Source organism: Narcine bancroftii, chromosome 9 (genome assembly GCF_036971445.1).
Source record: "Narcine bancroftii isolate sNarBan1 chromosome 9, sNarBan1.hap1, whole genome shotgun sequence".
Lineage (NCBI taxonomy): Eukaryota > Metazoa > Chordata > Chondrichthyes > Torpediniformes > Narcinidae > Narcine > Narcine bancroftii.
Window position 1 is genome coordinate 69,067,843 of NC_091477.1, and position 14,859 is coordinate 69,082,701.

General features: G+C 45.0%; 1 long non-coding RNA gene across 3 annotated transcripts in view; it reads left to right on the forward strand.

The window, feature by feature from the left end:
• LOC138742972 (uncharacterized) overlaps positions 1-14,526 on the forward strand; it is a 31,759-nt gene extending 17,233 nt beyond the window's left edge. Inside the window, exons 2-4 of one of the 3 annotated variants that reach the window (XR_011344547.1) lie at positions 2,791-2,992; positions 11,653-11,896; positions 14,276-14,526. This is a non-coding gene — a long non-coding RNA (uncharacterized lncRNA). Of the gene's footprint in view, positions 1-2,790; positions 2,993-11,652; positions 13,208-14,275 lie in introns of those variants that run through there. The other 2 variants (XR_011344545.1, XR_011344546.1) reach the window with 2 other exon arrangements.
• The last annotated feature ends 333 nt before the right edge of the window (positions 14,527-14,859 follow it).

Here is a 14,859-nt window from a genome sequence, read left to right on the forward strand (position 1 = left end):
AGGTCTGTGCTGTCTGACAACCAGCCTCATTCAAGCCAATTTTGCACTGATATTTTGATTGCAACATTTAGTGTTGTAGTGGTCATTTTAAATTTCCAGAGAGGAAAGAAGAGAGCTCATTCAAAAATAAAAGCACTTTTCACTAAGGTGTTATCAAAACAATGTCCTTCACAAGAAGGAAAAGCCTGGGAGAGGACCTGACAGGGTAGGGGACCATAGCAGTGGACCAGCTCAAGGTTTGGCGGCTGAAGGTTGGCTTCAGAGGACCACAATTTGTGAACGTGCCAATGGTGAGCAGGGTCTCTGAAGAGCCTCAGGCCCTGACAGCTTCCTGATCGTTTCGGGGGACTCGAACCAGGGAATGGGGAGGATGACTGAGACATCTGGAGCTCGGGTTCCCCACTGGACCAGACACACAGGAGGCCTCATGGCTATGTAGGTTATGGGAGCACAGGAGGCAACAGCATCGGAGGGATCCACGGACACTCAGTGTCTCTGAAGGGACTCTCTTTTGCTTCTCCTCCTTGTCTTGACGGAGGCTCAGGATTAGTTGTGCCTCCTTGTGTGCCTGTACATGCAAGGGAAAACAAATGTGAATTATGCATACATGCCAATTAAAGGAATCTTGAAGGAGCTGTAAGATTTTTTAAAATCAAATACTTTTTGTTTAAAGAAATAAACTGTATTTTTCCAGGCTGAGATTAGGCCCTTCTTTGTTGGATGATGGTAGGCAATGAATGAGAAAGAATGGAAATTATACTCTGTGTGCAATGTAGAAATTCATCAACCCCAGCCTGGATACCATGGAAACCAGCTGAAGGTTTGGTGGAAGCACAGTCCTGACTAGGCCAGAAGCTGGACATTCCATCGAGTGTTTTCAAAGCGATTGTTTTCACTTGTGAGTCAAAGCAAATGCATTAAAGGTCACTTAGATGTGAAAACCCTATTATCCCTAGTCTGTTGCCAGTTTTTGGAGAGCCCATCTCTACAACTGCCGCCAAGCCAAGCATGAAGAAAAAATAATTTTAACCAATCTCTTTCTCATCCTCCATCAGGAGAAAGCTTTTGTAGCTTGTAGAGGGAAAAAAAAACTGGGTACAATGGAGTCGAAGGAAGATAAGGATCTGCATAGATAATGCAGGAACAGCCATGAAATGCAATATTTATCCAGCAAGGGCCACTACTTGTCGGTTCTCTTTGAAAATTATAGATAACCGTTTTATTGCGTATAAATCGGAGGGGTGAAATTTGATTAATTTGGCCTATAAATAATGAGATAATCTCTGCATTTGCTCTAGTCTCTAGATTATTGCTCAGTTTAATACATTTAAGCTCAGTTCATAAATGAAACTCCAGCTATCGTGTGAATGTAATGTGCATTGTGAGACGTCTGATGCAGCATTAGCTCAGTCTCTCTTTCCCACAGTTGCTGCCTGACCAGCCAAGGTAATTACTCAAGTTGAAGACCCTGCAACGGAACCTGGCTTCCATCTGAAACGTTCATTTCTTTTCTCCCTCCCCAGATGCTGCCTGACCTGCTGACGGGTTTCCAGCTTTTTTTTTCCACATCGATTCAAATTGTAACATCTATCGGTTTAGAAGCTGGGGATAATACCTTTCACGGTATTTTTGTTACAAGCAATAGCTCCTCAAACAGATTTTGGGCAAAATTGTGCATTTTTCCTATTTATGCTGGTGGATTAAAAAGGGCAAGGCATGGTGTTCTAATTAGATCTGAAACTATTGATTCAGGCACACATGGTGCCCACTTTAAATGGACATGAAACCTCCAACACACAGCAGATGGGAGGCCAAGTGCTGTTTAATGAAATAGAACAGAACGCACACTTGGTTTCCCAATTCCTTTATTAATTCATTGATGAAACCACCATGATAAAGGCGCACCAACATTCTACTTCCTAAAGATTCTGAGGAGTAACAGACGGTTTTTAGAACCTGGATAGGTGCACTGTGGAAAGTATACTGACTGACTGACTGAACCACAGACTAGGTTGGCAATTCACATGCCCAGGACCATAGAAGCCAGCAGAAGACCTCCCATCCATTGCAGACTGTGGAAGAAAAAATTAGTAAAGAAAGTTTTAGTAGCTGTGCACTGCCATTTTTAAGTCTATTAATCATTACTAGGACAGTCAGTACTTTAAGCTGTGTCCTGCAGAATAAGACAGTAGACCCTCTTCATTCCACCACAGACTTTGAATGGTTTCTTTTTGAATCAACCAATGACAATTGCTTTTTCCAGTGGACGCTCTCAGAGCTTCAGTGTGTCATGTGTCTATTGTTTGTACCTTTGTATAAATTAAACCGGCTGGTCTGTGCTCAGGCAGAGCAGCCCCAGTATTTTGGTGGGACTGTTCTCCAAGATATCTTGTACATAAAAACTCCTTTTGAACTGACTCCCTGGTGCCTCGGCCGAGTTATTTCATTATAAAATACTTTTCTCTGCAACAGAATCTGGCGCTGCGAGCAGGATCCCTTTTTAATGGGATCCACTAACCCGGGGACTAAAGGAAGGAGCCCTGCGGAGGTGAGTGGGAGATGGCCCCAGCCAAGATCCCAGCTGAAAGGGGGTGAGGCAGGCTCACTTAGAAGGAGAGTGATGAGACTCTCGATCTAAATTGGGAAGAACGGGGAAAAATAAGAGTACGGCACAGGGAGTGAGAACGCAGACCGAAGGAGAACCGGTGTGCACTCTTTTATATAGGGATCTAGAGTAAGTGTGTTTGTGGTGTGTCTGTGTATTTTTTCTTGTATCGTCTTCCTTTCCAGATTAGACCCAATGAGAAACATGGGGAACAGGAATGGTAAACCAGCCATTTCTGGTGAAACGGAGAAATCTGTTCCCGGCAAAAAGGAACGAAAATTGTCCATGACATTGAGCCGATCCACCAAGAAAAGAGTCCGTCAGCTGATTAAACGACAGCACTCAGTAGGAGATCCACTGCAGCCTTCGGGCTTGCCGGCAGACATTGTAATGAGAGAAACGGAGTTGGGACTATGTAATCCCATTCATTGATGACCTGCACGGGTGGTATAAGGGTAGATGCCCGTATGGGGTAACCTTTGACCTTTAATTGATTAGTGAAGCTGAGGATGATACGGAGGGAGGTGCTGGGGACCCCACTTGGGATCTAAAGTACTTCAGAAATTGTTTCAAGAAATGGAAAGAGGCGGCCTCTTCTGATGAGAAAAAGGCGAAAACCTGACCCCCACCCTCGTATTTTGAGTCCGCCCCAAGCCAGATTCCACCATCCAAATGCCCTGTGTAATGGTGGGAAATATCCCCATGTTGAAACACTGGACACCTCCTGAGGCCAGGGATAAGATCAGCGTGGCCCCCGATCACAAAAAGAAACCTGTCATGTTCCACCACTGGTTGCAACAAACTTGCACCCTGTATCATCCCCTCCCCAGTGATGTCCAGATGTTATTACAAGCTGCCTATTAGTCCCACTGGCAGGCAGTAAGGGACTCCTTCCAAGTCCCTGCGGGGGAACAAGGAGGGGAAATGATGACCTGGCGAGGGAAGGGAATGAATCCATGGAGCATTGGTTAGAACATAGGGAAAGAATGCGATCAGTAGAGGGTCCGGAAGCAAGCAGATATGCGAGTTGTAACTGTCTGCTTGCAGAAAGATGGAGAAAATATATTAGATTTTGTAGTCCGATTTAAAAATACATGGGAAGAAAATGCAGGGGGGCAGATAGACCGACCTGAGACCTCGGCCCTGTTAAATTGTATGTTACCCCAAAATGCAAAAAGTTATAAAATGAGGCAGCTCCAATGGCAAGCCCAGGGATGGCAGGACACTGTTACTTCACTAGCCAACATGGATAGGGAGGGCCTATTTCCCCAGAAAGAGAAAAGAACAGGACAATTTTATGTCCAGGCCAGACTGAATAAGAAAAAGAACCCACCCGGTTCAGGAAGGATAAGGGACAGATCACAGGACCAGTGTACGGTCTGTGGAAAGATAGGACACTGGGCAAGGGACTGCTAGACCAGCACACAGAAGAGACCCTGGCCAAATGGTGGTAGCCAAGGGGAGGGGTGACCAAACGAAATATGGAGGCAACCCTTTTGCGGGAGCTGGAAACGGGCAGCAGCCCTGTTTTTCTTTCCAGCAGCCTAACCCATAGGGGGGCCCGGAAGGAATGGTGGTACTGGCCCCCCTGCTCCAACTGTCTTCTGACAAGATGGCACAACCCATGCTTAAAGTTAAAGTGGGTAACAAGGAGCATTATATGCTGGTGGATACTGGAGCCACAATGTCATCTGTGCCACCTTCTGTGGGTTTAATCCCTTGTCAACAAACAATAAACAGCATCGGAGTGTCTGGTATTCTGGTGACGGATTCCTTCTCCCAAACTACTCCACTCTCTGTGGAAGGCCGTGAAATTGACGACACCATTATTATTTCACCCACGACCCCAATATCTATTCTAGGGCATCAAGCCCTCTGCAAATTGAACGCAACTCTCTACTGTACCTGGGATGGGATGTTTATGCAGCTGCGTGCTGACAAAGGGTATCATTTGATGCACACTGTGTTGTCTGCATCACAAGACGCCTCCCAAAGTTCCATACATTTTGGCTGGTGGCTGAGTCAAGATTCCACAGTTCACATAATGAGACTCCTCCATGCGCTTGTAGACATAGTACGACAGGCCGACCCCCAGGAGGGTTAGCAGCATTTATGCAGATAGTGATGGTGGTGCAGAACTTACATGTCACAGCAATGTATGTCAAGCAGGGTGGGGGGGGGGGGGGGGGAGGGTGGAAATCAGTTTCCCCATGGCCAGACATGCCAGAAATGGATCAACTACTGGTGGGGAAAATACTAATTTTTTGGGCCAAAAGGGATAAGTTTTGAGGTAGGATTGAACACTCATCAGAGGGAGGCTTTCCTTTTGCTGACACAGCCGCCCATCTCCCGTTAGCCATTCGAAAACCCCATCAGCTGGAAGAAATAGGGAGAATGATAAAAAGAGTGATTGACCAGTGATCATAATGCCATCAGCTTCAATGTCATTATGGAAAGAGAGAAATCAGGGCCAAGGATTGAGGTTTTTGATTGGGGAAAAGCTAGATTTGAGGAGATGCGAAAGGACTTGCAGGGTGTGCATTGGGACAATTTGTTTTATGGGCAGGATGTAGTAGAGAGATGGAAGTCTTTTAAAGATCAGATTTTGAGAGTGCAAAAGCTTTATGTTCCTGTTAGGTTAAAAGGAGGGGCAAAAGGTTTGAGAGAGCCGTGGTTTTCAAGGAATAGTGGAAACTTGGTTCGAAGAAAAAGGGAGGCGTACATTAGATATAAGAAGCATGGAGTTAAGGAGATGTTTGAAAGATACATTGAATGTAAGAGGAATCTTAAGAGAGGAATTAGGAAAGCTAAAAGAAGGTACGAGAAAACTATGGCAAGCAGGGTGAAAACTAATCCAAAAGAGTTCTACAAATATGTTAATGGTAAGAGGAAAGCTAGAGACAAAATTGGTCCCTTAGAAAATCAGAGCGGAAAACTGTGTGTGGAGCCTAGAGAAATGGGGGAGATATTGAACAGTTTCTTTTCTTCGGTATTCACTAAGGAGAAGGATATTGGGAGATGTGAGATAAAAAAAGCAAATTGGGTAAATATGGGGAATATAGAGATTACAAAGGGTGTAGTTTTAAGGCTTTTGAAGAATATAAAGGTGGATAAGTCTCCGGGACCAGACGGGATCTTCCCCAGGACATTGAGAGAAGTGAAGGAGGAAATAGCAGAGGCTCTGGCGGTAATTTTCCAAATGTCATTAGATATGGGGATAGTGCCGGAGGATTTGCGCATTGCGCATGTGGTTCCGTTATTTAAAAAGGGTTCAAGGAGGAAGCCTGGCAACTATCGGCCTGTAAGTTTGACGTCTGTGGTAGGTAAATTAATGGAGAAAATTCTTAGAGATAGTACTTATAAACATCTGGATAGACAGGGTCTGATCAGGAGCACTCAACATGGATTTGTGGGAGGAAGGTCATGTTTGACCAATCTGATTGAATTTTTTGAAGAGGTGACTAGGAATGTGGATGAGGGTAGCACAGTGGATGTTGTCTATATGGACTTCAGTAAGGCCTTCGATAAGGTACCACATGGAAGGTTAGTTAGGAAGGTGCAGTCTTTAGGTATAAATTTTAAGATAGTCAAATGGATTGAACATTGGCTGAAAGGGAGAGGCCAGAGAGTGGTAGTGGATAATTGTCTGTCAGGTTGGAGGCCGGTGACCAGTGGTGTGCCTCAAGGATCTGTATTGGGCCCATTGTTGTTCGTTATATACATTAATGATCTAGATGATGGGGTGGTGAATTGGATTAGTAAATATGCAGACGATACTAAGATAGGTGGAATAGTGGATAATGAAGAAGGTTTTCAAGGATTGCAGAGGGATTTGGGATGCTTAGAAAAGTGGGCTGAAAAATGGCAGATGGAATTTAATGCTGATAAGTGTGAGGTGCTTCATTTTGGTAAGAAGAATCAGAATAGGACATACGTGGTAAATGGGAGAGCATTGAGGAATACAGAAGAGCAGAAAGATTTAGGAGTGACAGTACATCGTTCCCTGAAGGTAGAAACTCACGTGAATAGGGTGGTGAAGAAGGCTTTTAGTATGCTGGCCTTTATCAATCATTGCATGGAATATAGGAGTTGGGAGGTGATGTTGAGATTGTATAAGACGGTGCGGCCTAATTTGGAGTTCTGTGTGCAGTTCTGGTCGCCTAATTATAGGAAGGATATAAACAGAGTGGAGAGAGTGCAGAGAAGGTTTACCAGAATGTTACCTGGGTTTAAGCATCTAGAGTATAGGGAGAGATTGGACAGATTAGGTCTTTATTCTTTGGAGCGTATAAGGTTGAGAGGGGATTTGATAGAAGTATTTAAGATTATGAAAGGGATAGACAGAATGGATGTGGATAGACTATTTCCGTTAAGAGGAGGAAAGATTAAAACAAGAGGACATGAGTTAAGAATTAAGGGGCAGAGGTTTAGAGGTAACATGAGGGGGAACTTCTTTACTCAGAGAGTGGTAGCCGTGTGGAATGACCTTCCGGGAGAAATAGTGGCGGCGGAGTCAATTGTATTATTTAAGAAAAGGTTGGACAGGTATATGGATGAGAAGAAGATGGAGGGTTATGGGCATTGTGCAGGGAGGTGGGACTAGAAAGGGGTGTTTGGTTCGGTGCGGACTAGAAGGGCCTAATGGCCTGTTTCCATGCTGTAATTGTTATGTTATGTTATGTTATGACAGAGACGATTGGCTTAAGGATCCACACCATCAGGCAGAAAAGGCCGGTTAAAGCTATGCTGACCTGTGCATGATGGACGGAGATCATCGTACAACTGTCTTTTTCCACACCTCAGACAGTGGAAGTATAGAATTAGAGGAGATGGAAGCATACGTCCACTTTGAGAGATCGTGCCCACCGAGACAAATCACTTACTGCTGGCCCGCAGCCCTAGCAGCAGTACCCCAAGAAGCCTGGGCTAAATCTAGTACCCATGTGGGATTAGTGAGGTCAGCAGCGCCTCACTCAGTGACACTGAAGAAGGAAGCCATTCTGCCAGCAATTAAGTAATATAAGCCAACACGCGAAACTGTGGAAGGGGCATCATAATGGATTTAGAAAAACAAGGAGTCGTGGTAAGGACAAGAAGCCCCTGTAATACACCCATACTGCCCATACTGAAAAAGGACAAAAGCACATGGCGATTTGTGCAAGACTTACGGGCAATTAAATCCATTGTAATACCCACGGCTCCAGTGGTCCTGGACATCAACACCATACTGTGCACTATACCGGTTGGGGCCATCACATTATCGGTAATAGATTTCTGCTCCTTTTTTTTTCTCCTGTTCACATTTACTTATGAGGGACAACAGTTTACTTGGACAAGACTTCCCCAGGGATACATGGAAAGCCCAACGGTATATTCAGTAGCTGTTCGAAGAGACCTGTCCACATGCGACTTACCAGGAGGGTCTATTCTCTTACAGTATGTGGACAACCTGCTAGTAGGGTCACCCAATGACACAGCCTGCCTGCAAGACACCCTTGCTCTGCTCGTCCTTCTCGCAAAGGGGGGGCATCATGTTTCCTTGACGAAGATGCAGTTTTGCCAAAAGGAGGTAAAATATCTTGGGTATATTTTACAGGAGGGAGAGAGAAGAGTAGGCCCAGAGAGAAAACAGCAGCTATAAGACAGGTACCCCAACCAAAAACAAAGAGAGACATTTTCGGTTTCCTAGCCAATGTTGGATACTGTCGGCACTCGATACCCTAATACCGTGAAATGGATGCTGTACTAAGGGCAGCGACTGCAAAGGAAGAACCAGAAGAGATAAAGTGGATGGAAGAGATGAGGGCTGCCTTTGAAGACCTGATTACCAGAAGCCATTTGTGCTGTATGTGGCTGAGAAAAATAAGTTTGCCCATGGCATGGAGGAGGAAAGCGACCAGTTGCATATTATTCTACTAAATTACCTACGGTGGTCAGAGGAATGCCACCCTGCCTGAGGGCGGTGGCAGCCACCGCAGAGATAGTGGAGAAGTCAGTGCCTATAGTGCAGGACTGTCGTGACTCCCTATGCGGTAATACTGCTATTAAACTCTACGGCCCGGAGGACATTTTACGGCGGCCCAGAGGACAGGTTACGAGGTAATGCTATTGTCACGTTCCATCTATATTTATAAAAGATCGAGTCCTTGTAATCTGGCCCTCCGACTACCCGAGGTAGAGGAGGAAGACCAAGGAAACAAATTCCATGACTGTATGGCTCTGACAGAATTCGTAACCAGTCCCCGACCGGATTTGAAGACAGAACCTATATTGGCCGACCTCACCCTATATGTAGATGGCTCTTCTCACCGACCAAGAGGTGACACCCTACATGCAGGGTATGCTATTCTTTGGCTTGGCTTCGCGGACGAAGATTTATGGAGGGGGTAAAAAGTCCACATCAGCTGCAGGCTCGTTTGTGGCTGACAAGTCCGATGCGGGACAGGCAGACACGGTTGCAGCGGTTGCAGGGGAAAATTGGTTGGTTGGGGTTGGGTGTTGGGTTTTTCCTCCTTTGCCTTTTGTCAGTGAGGTGGGCTCTGCGGTCTTCTTCAAAGGAGGTTGCTGCCCGCCAAACTGTGAGGTGCCAAGATGCACGGTTTGAGGCGTTATCAGCCCACTGGCGGTGGTCAATGTGGCAGGCACCAAGAGATTTCTTTAGGCAGTCCTTGTACCTTTTCTTTGGTGCACCTCTGTCACGGTGGCCAGTGGAGAGCTCGCCATATAACACGATCTTGGGAAGGCGATGGTCCTCCATTCTGGAGACGTGACCCATCCAGCGCAGCTGGATCTTCAGCAGCGTGGACTCGATGCTGTCGACCTCTGCCATCTCGAGTACTTCGACGTTAGGGATGAAAGCGCTCCAATGGATGTTGAGGATGGAGCGGAGACAACGCTGGTATGTGGGCTGGTAGTCATGGTGGGGAGCTGGCTGATGGAGGACCTCAGTTTTCTTCAGGCTGACTTCCAGGCCAAACATTTTGGCAGTTTCCGCAAAGCAGGACGTCAAGCGCTGAAGAGCTGGCTCTGAATGGGCAACTAAAGCGGCATCGTCTGCAAAGAGTAGTTCACGGACAAGTTTCTCTTGTGTCTTGGTGTGAGCTTGCAGGCGCCTCAGATTGAAGAGACTGCCATCCGTGCGGTACCGGATGTAAACAGCGTCTTCATTGTTGGGGTCTTTCATGGCTTGGTTCAGCATCATGCTGAAGAAGATTGAAAAGAGGGTTGGTGCGAGAACACAGCCTTGCTTCACGCCATTGTTAATGGAGAAGGGTTCAGAGAGCTCATTGCTGTATCTGACCCGACCTTGTTGGTTTTCGTGCAGTTGGATAATCATGTTGAGGAACTTTGGGGGACATCCGATGCGCTCTAGTATTTGCCGCTAGGATTCTACTAAATAGAATAATACCTAGTGTCGCCGAGAATATTCTCCCAGAATCACAGTGCGGCTTTCGCGCAAACAGAGGAACTACTGACATGGTCTTTGCCCTCAGACAGCTCCAAGAAAAGTGCAGAGAACAAAACAAAGGACTCTACATCACCTTTGTTGACCTCACCAAAGCCTTCGACACCGTGAGCAGGAAAGGGCTTTGGCAAATACTAGAGGGTATGCTATAGTAGATGGTGAAAAGCCTGTTGAAGCCTATGCTCTACCTGAGGGGATGACAGCTCAGATGGCCGAATTGTTTGCATTAACAAGGGCATGTGTTCTGTCAAAAGGAAAGAAGGCTAATATATACACTGACTCGCAGTATGCATTTGGAGTGACACACAATTTTGGATAGATATGGAAGAAAAGGGGGTTTATTACTGCAAGTGAGAAAGGGATTGGAAAAGATGCAGAAATGGTAAGAAACCTGCTAGAGGCCATACAACTCCCGACACATTATTGAGTGTCGAGCACATACCAGACAGAAAGAACCCGTGTTAATAGGAAACAAAGGCACTGATGCTATACTAAGCAGGTGGCCATTTAGCAGAAACCCCTGTTGCCCATGACGCTTGTCAGAAAGATAATTACCCCTGAGCACCTGCATGTGATTCAGGAAATAGAGCTTAAAACAGCGCAGGATAGAACAACACTACAGGAACAGCAAACATGGGAAAGGGATGGATGCAGAAGAGCAGGAGGACTATGGAAGAGCAAGGATGGGAGGGTGGAGTTTATTTAGACCTGTAGTGCAGTTAGCACATGGGCAAGCACACTTTAGGGAAAGCTGGCATGCTGCATAACATCAAGCAAACTTGGTTTGCCCCAGGGATCTCCACCACAGTAGAGAGACAAGTGAGGAACTGTCTGATCTGTCAACAAAACAACGGAGGGCGATCACCTGCCATGTTCGACCAACTTCCTCCCACCCAAGCCCCATTTGAAAATCTCCAGATTGATTTTGCTCACATGCCTCCAAGTAAGGGATATAAGTATTTCCTGGTAATAGTGGATATGTTCACCCAGTGGGTAGAGGCATTTCCCACAAGGAGGGATGATGCATCCACCAAAGTTACTAATGAAAGAGCTCATTCCACGGTATGGAATCCCTTGGGGGAGGAATAGCAATAGAGGAACCCATTTTACAGGGAAGATAGTGAAAGCATTCACTGAACTAATTGGCATAGATTGGAAATTCCATTTTCCCTACCAACCCCAGTCCTCTGGGATGGTAGAGAGAACGAATGGAGAAATAAAGAGGATGTTGGAGCGAACATGCAGTGAGACTGAGTTGCCCTGGGTGGAAGCGCTGCCAATAGTATTGTATACATTACAAAATCAGTTGAATAGAAAGACCAAATTAATGCCTCGTGAGGTAACGATGGGACGACCAATGCCAACTGGTGTTAGACTGCCCCTCATGCCAGAAGATGTGGCCAAGATCTGGTTGCAAGAGAGCTCCCTTGCATATGCCCAGAGATTTGTGTGAAGCTGCCTCTGAGCTTCATAAGTTAGTTAGAGAGGCCCAGAGGCCATGGACAGAAAATGATATGCACCCTTTTAAGCCTGGGGAATATGTTTTGGTAAAGGCCTTGAAACCTGATCTATTCTCTCCTAGGTGGAAAGGGCCTTATCAAGTCCTGCTTGTCACGCGGACGGCGCTGAAGCTGGATGGCCTAGACGGTTGGGTACACGCTACTCGGTGCAAGACATTCCGGCAAGACAACTTACAGGAACAGAAGGATGAGTTGGGAAGCGATCTGTAGTACCCTGCGACTACCTATTGCTGTCCTGACAGGAATAACCCTGACATGTTGTTGTACAAGTGCACTGAGACTTTTTACGAGCCAAGACCTGTTTAGGTAACACCTCAGCATTTTGCAGAGTTTTATGGGTGAGGGAGAACCCAGAGTTTATGGTTTGTGTTTTTGCCTGCAATACCAGGAAGGAACCTCTTTATTACACTAACCGGGGTATCAACATGACTTTTGTGCTATTAAAGCTGCAAGTCCTCGATAGATGGTGGTGGCACCGAAGACATAACCCCTACTGGGAGAAGTTGGGGGCATACATTTCATGATCTTTTTTAGTTGGATGGAATAGTGTAATAGATGCGCTGAACACAGTTACCACTATAGGTTTTACCGGTCCTCCACCACCCCAGTGGCAACATCCCTGACTCTAAGTGTAGCAACCATGACATGGCCTGAAGCAGAGACAACTCACACACCTATCCCCCGTCACCCCGTCCTGACCTTCTACCAATATGAGCGGTGGACACATACATCATCTCTTTTCCACCTGCCAAAACGCTGTCCTATCCCTTGCAGTAGTGAACCCTATCATATATATAAAATATGGCGATCAAGAAGAAATGAGAACCTGTACAGAGAGCTACCCCGGACTGACACTGACCAAAAGACATATTAAGAGGAATATTTTGAGAACCGTATTGGGGAAGCCGGGACGGGTCTGGGAGTTTTGAGGACGGGTCTGGGAGTTTTGACTTTGGTTGATACTGAAGCACTCCAAAATAAGTTACAAACTATAGGTAGCGAGCTGGGACAAGGAATTCGAATCCAGAATATGTGGGGAAAACGCTGCGAGAGGAAATAGAGATGGGATATAAATTTCAAAGAAGAGTGTAGTATAAGTTGTTGAAAGTGACGGAACGTGTAGAAAGGAAAGGAGGAGAAAGAGACGCTTTATTTAATCATATTACAGATGAGGTGTAGATCTTTTGATCTACAAGGAGGGATTTGTGGAAGAAAAAATTTAGTAAAGAAAGTTTTACTGGGTGACAAAGAGTTAAAAGTAACCTGTGCACTGCCACTGTTAAGTCTATTAATCAGTACAAGGACGTTCAGTACGTTAAGCTGCGTGCTGTGGAATAAGACAGTAGACCCTTTGCATTCCACCACAGACTTTGAATATAGGACCTCCATAACCTTGGTCACAACTTTTCACTTCTACCAGCTCCTCTGGTTCAAGAACAGTTTCTTTCCAACAGGTATCAGGCTTCTGAACCTCCCTTTGTTCCACTAATTGGGGACTGTTCTGACACCACAGAAGGATACACTATTGGAAGTCACAATTTTTAACACTCGGATTATTATTAAAAAATTGTTACGCATCTTACATTTAATGTTACATTTAATATTTGGGATATTTGGCTTCACAGGTGTTTGTGAGTAATCAGGTATGTTTAACTGCTTCATTGATGAAGATATAAGAGAGCTAGGCTTGCTTCTCAGCTTTTGATCACCTTTGGAGTCTGTACTTGCCATTTTTCAGTGAGGACCAGAGTTGTGCCAATTAAGTTGAAGCTTTGGATCTTGGGCAGTTCCTTTACACCTCCACACTTTGCTCTTGCCATCACTCTGATACAGGTTAACCTTGGTCTCATCTGTCCACAAGACCTTTTTTTCCAGAATTTTACAGGCTCTTTTAAATACTTATTGGCAAGCTGCAATCTGACCATCCTTTCTGTGGCTAACTAGTGGTTTGCATCTTGCAGTGTAACCTTTGTATTTCTGTTCACGAAGTCTTCTGTGGACAGTAGCCATTGACACATCCACACCTGCCCCCTAAAGTGTATTTCTGATCTGACAGACAGGCGTTTGGGGATTTTTCTTCATTATGATGAGAATTCTTCTGTCATCAGCAATGGAGGGTCTTCCTTGAAATGCCAGTCCCTTTGCAATTACTGAGCTCACTAGTACGCTCTTTCTTCTTAATGATGTTCCATGCTATTGACTTTGATAATCCTTTCTCTTTTATTCCTATTTTTCTGCCTCATAATGGTTTCTTTGGCATAACTGGTCCTTGTGTTGAAAAATGCCAACTAGAGACTCCAAAAGTGATCAAAAGCTTTGAAGCAAGCCTAGCTCTCTTATACCTTCATGAATGAAGCAGTTAAATCTACCTGAGTACTCACAAACACCTGTGAAGCCAAATATCCCAAACCTAATGGTGCCCTGAAATGAGGGGTCTATGTTTAGAAAAGTGGTGTAATTTCTACATGGTCAAACCAAAATGTACACCAATAACCTTGAATAAAATCTGGAATGTTAACTTAAATTACATGTGGATTTTTTGATTACAAATTTTAAAATTGTGGTGCACAGGGGCAAGTAAAGGAAAAAAGTCTCTTTGTCCCAAACATTATGGAGGGCAAATGTGCAAAATTCTTATTTGTTGCAGCCGTACATTTAATTTTATAATTCTGTTTCATTTTCGAGATTTGACACAGGAACGGGAACACGGGCCCACCCCACCATGTGACCAATTAGCCTACTGATATTGTACGACTTTGGAACATGGAAGGAAACCAGAACACCTGGAGGAAACCCCGGCAGACATGGGGAGAACATGAAAACTCCTTCCAGACTGACGCAGATTCAAACCTGGATTACTGGTGCTGTGATTGCGTTGCACTGACCAACACACTAACTAGGCCAGCCTACAGATAGATAAGATACACCAACTACAATAATACACATTCAGAAAAGAAAAGAGAAAATAAATATAAAAGATGGATAAATAAATATTCACAGATTCAGATAGTGCAAAAAGAGCCATGTTTCAATATACGGCCAGATTTTTTGTTAAACTCCATGCAGTGTTCCATTTTATACATCAGTATATTTGGATTCTAAATTTTAGAACTTTGAATATTGAAATCTGTAGCATAGTACAGACTCCTTGGCCCACTGTGTGGGGCTGGCCTAATAACCTTGTGAGTGCTGCTGTGCAAATGATTCTGTCACAAAGTCCACAGACTGTACAACAGGCTTTAATTAGCTTAAACTTGTACACACCAATC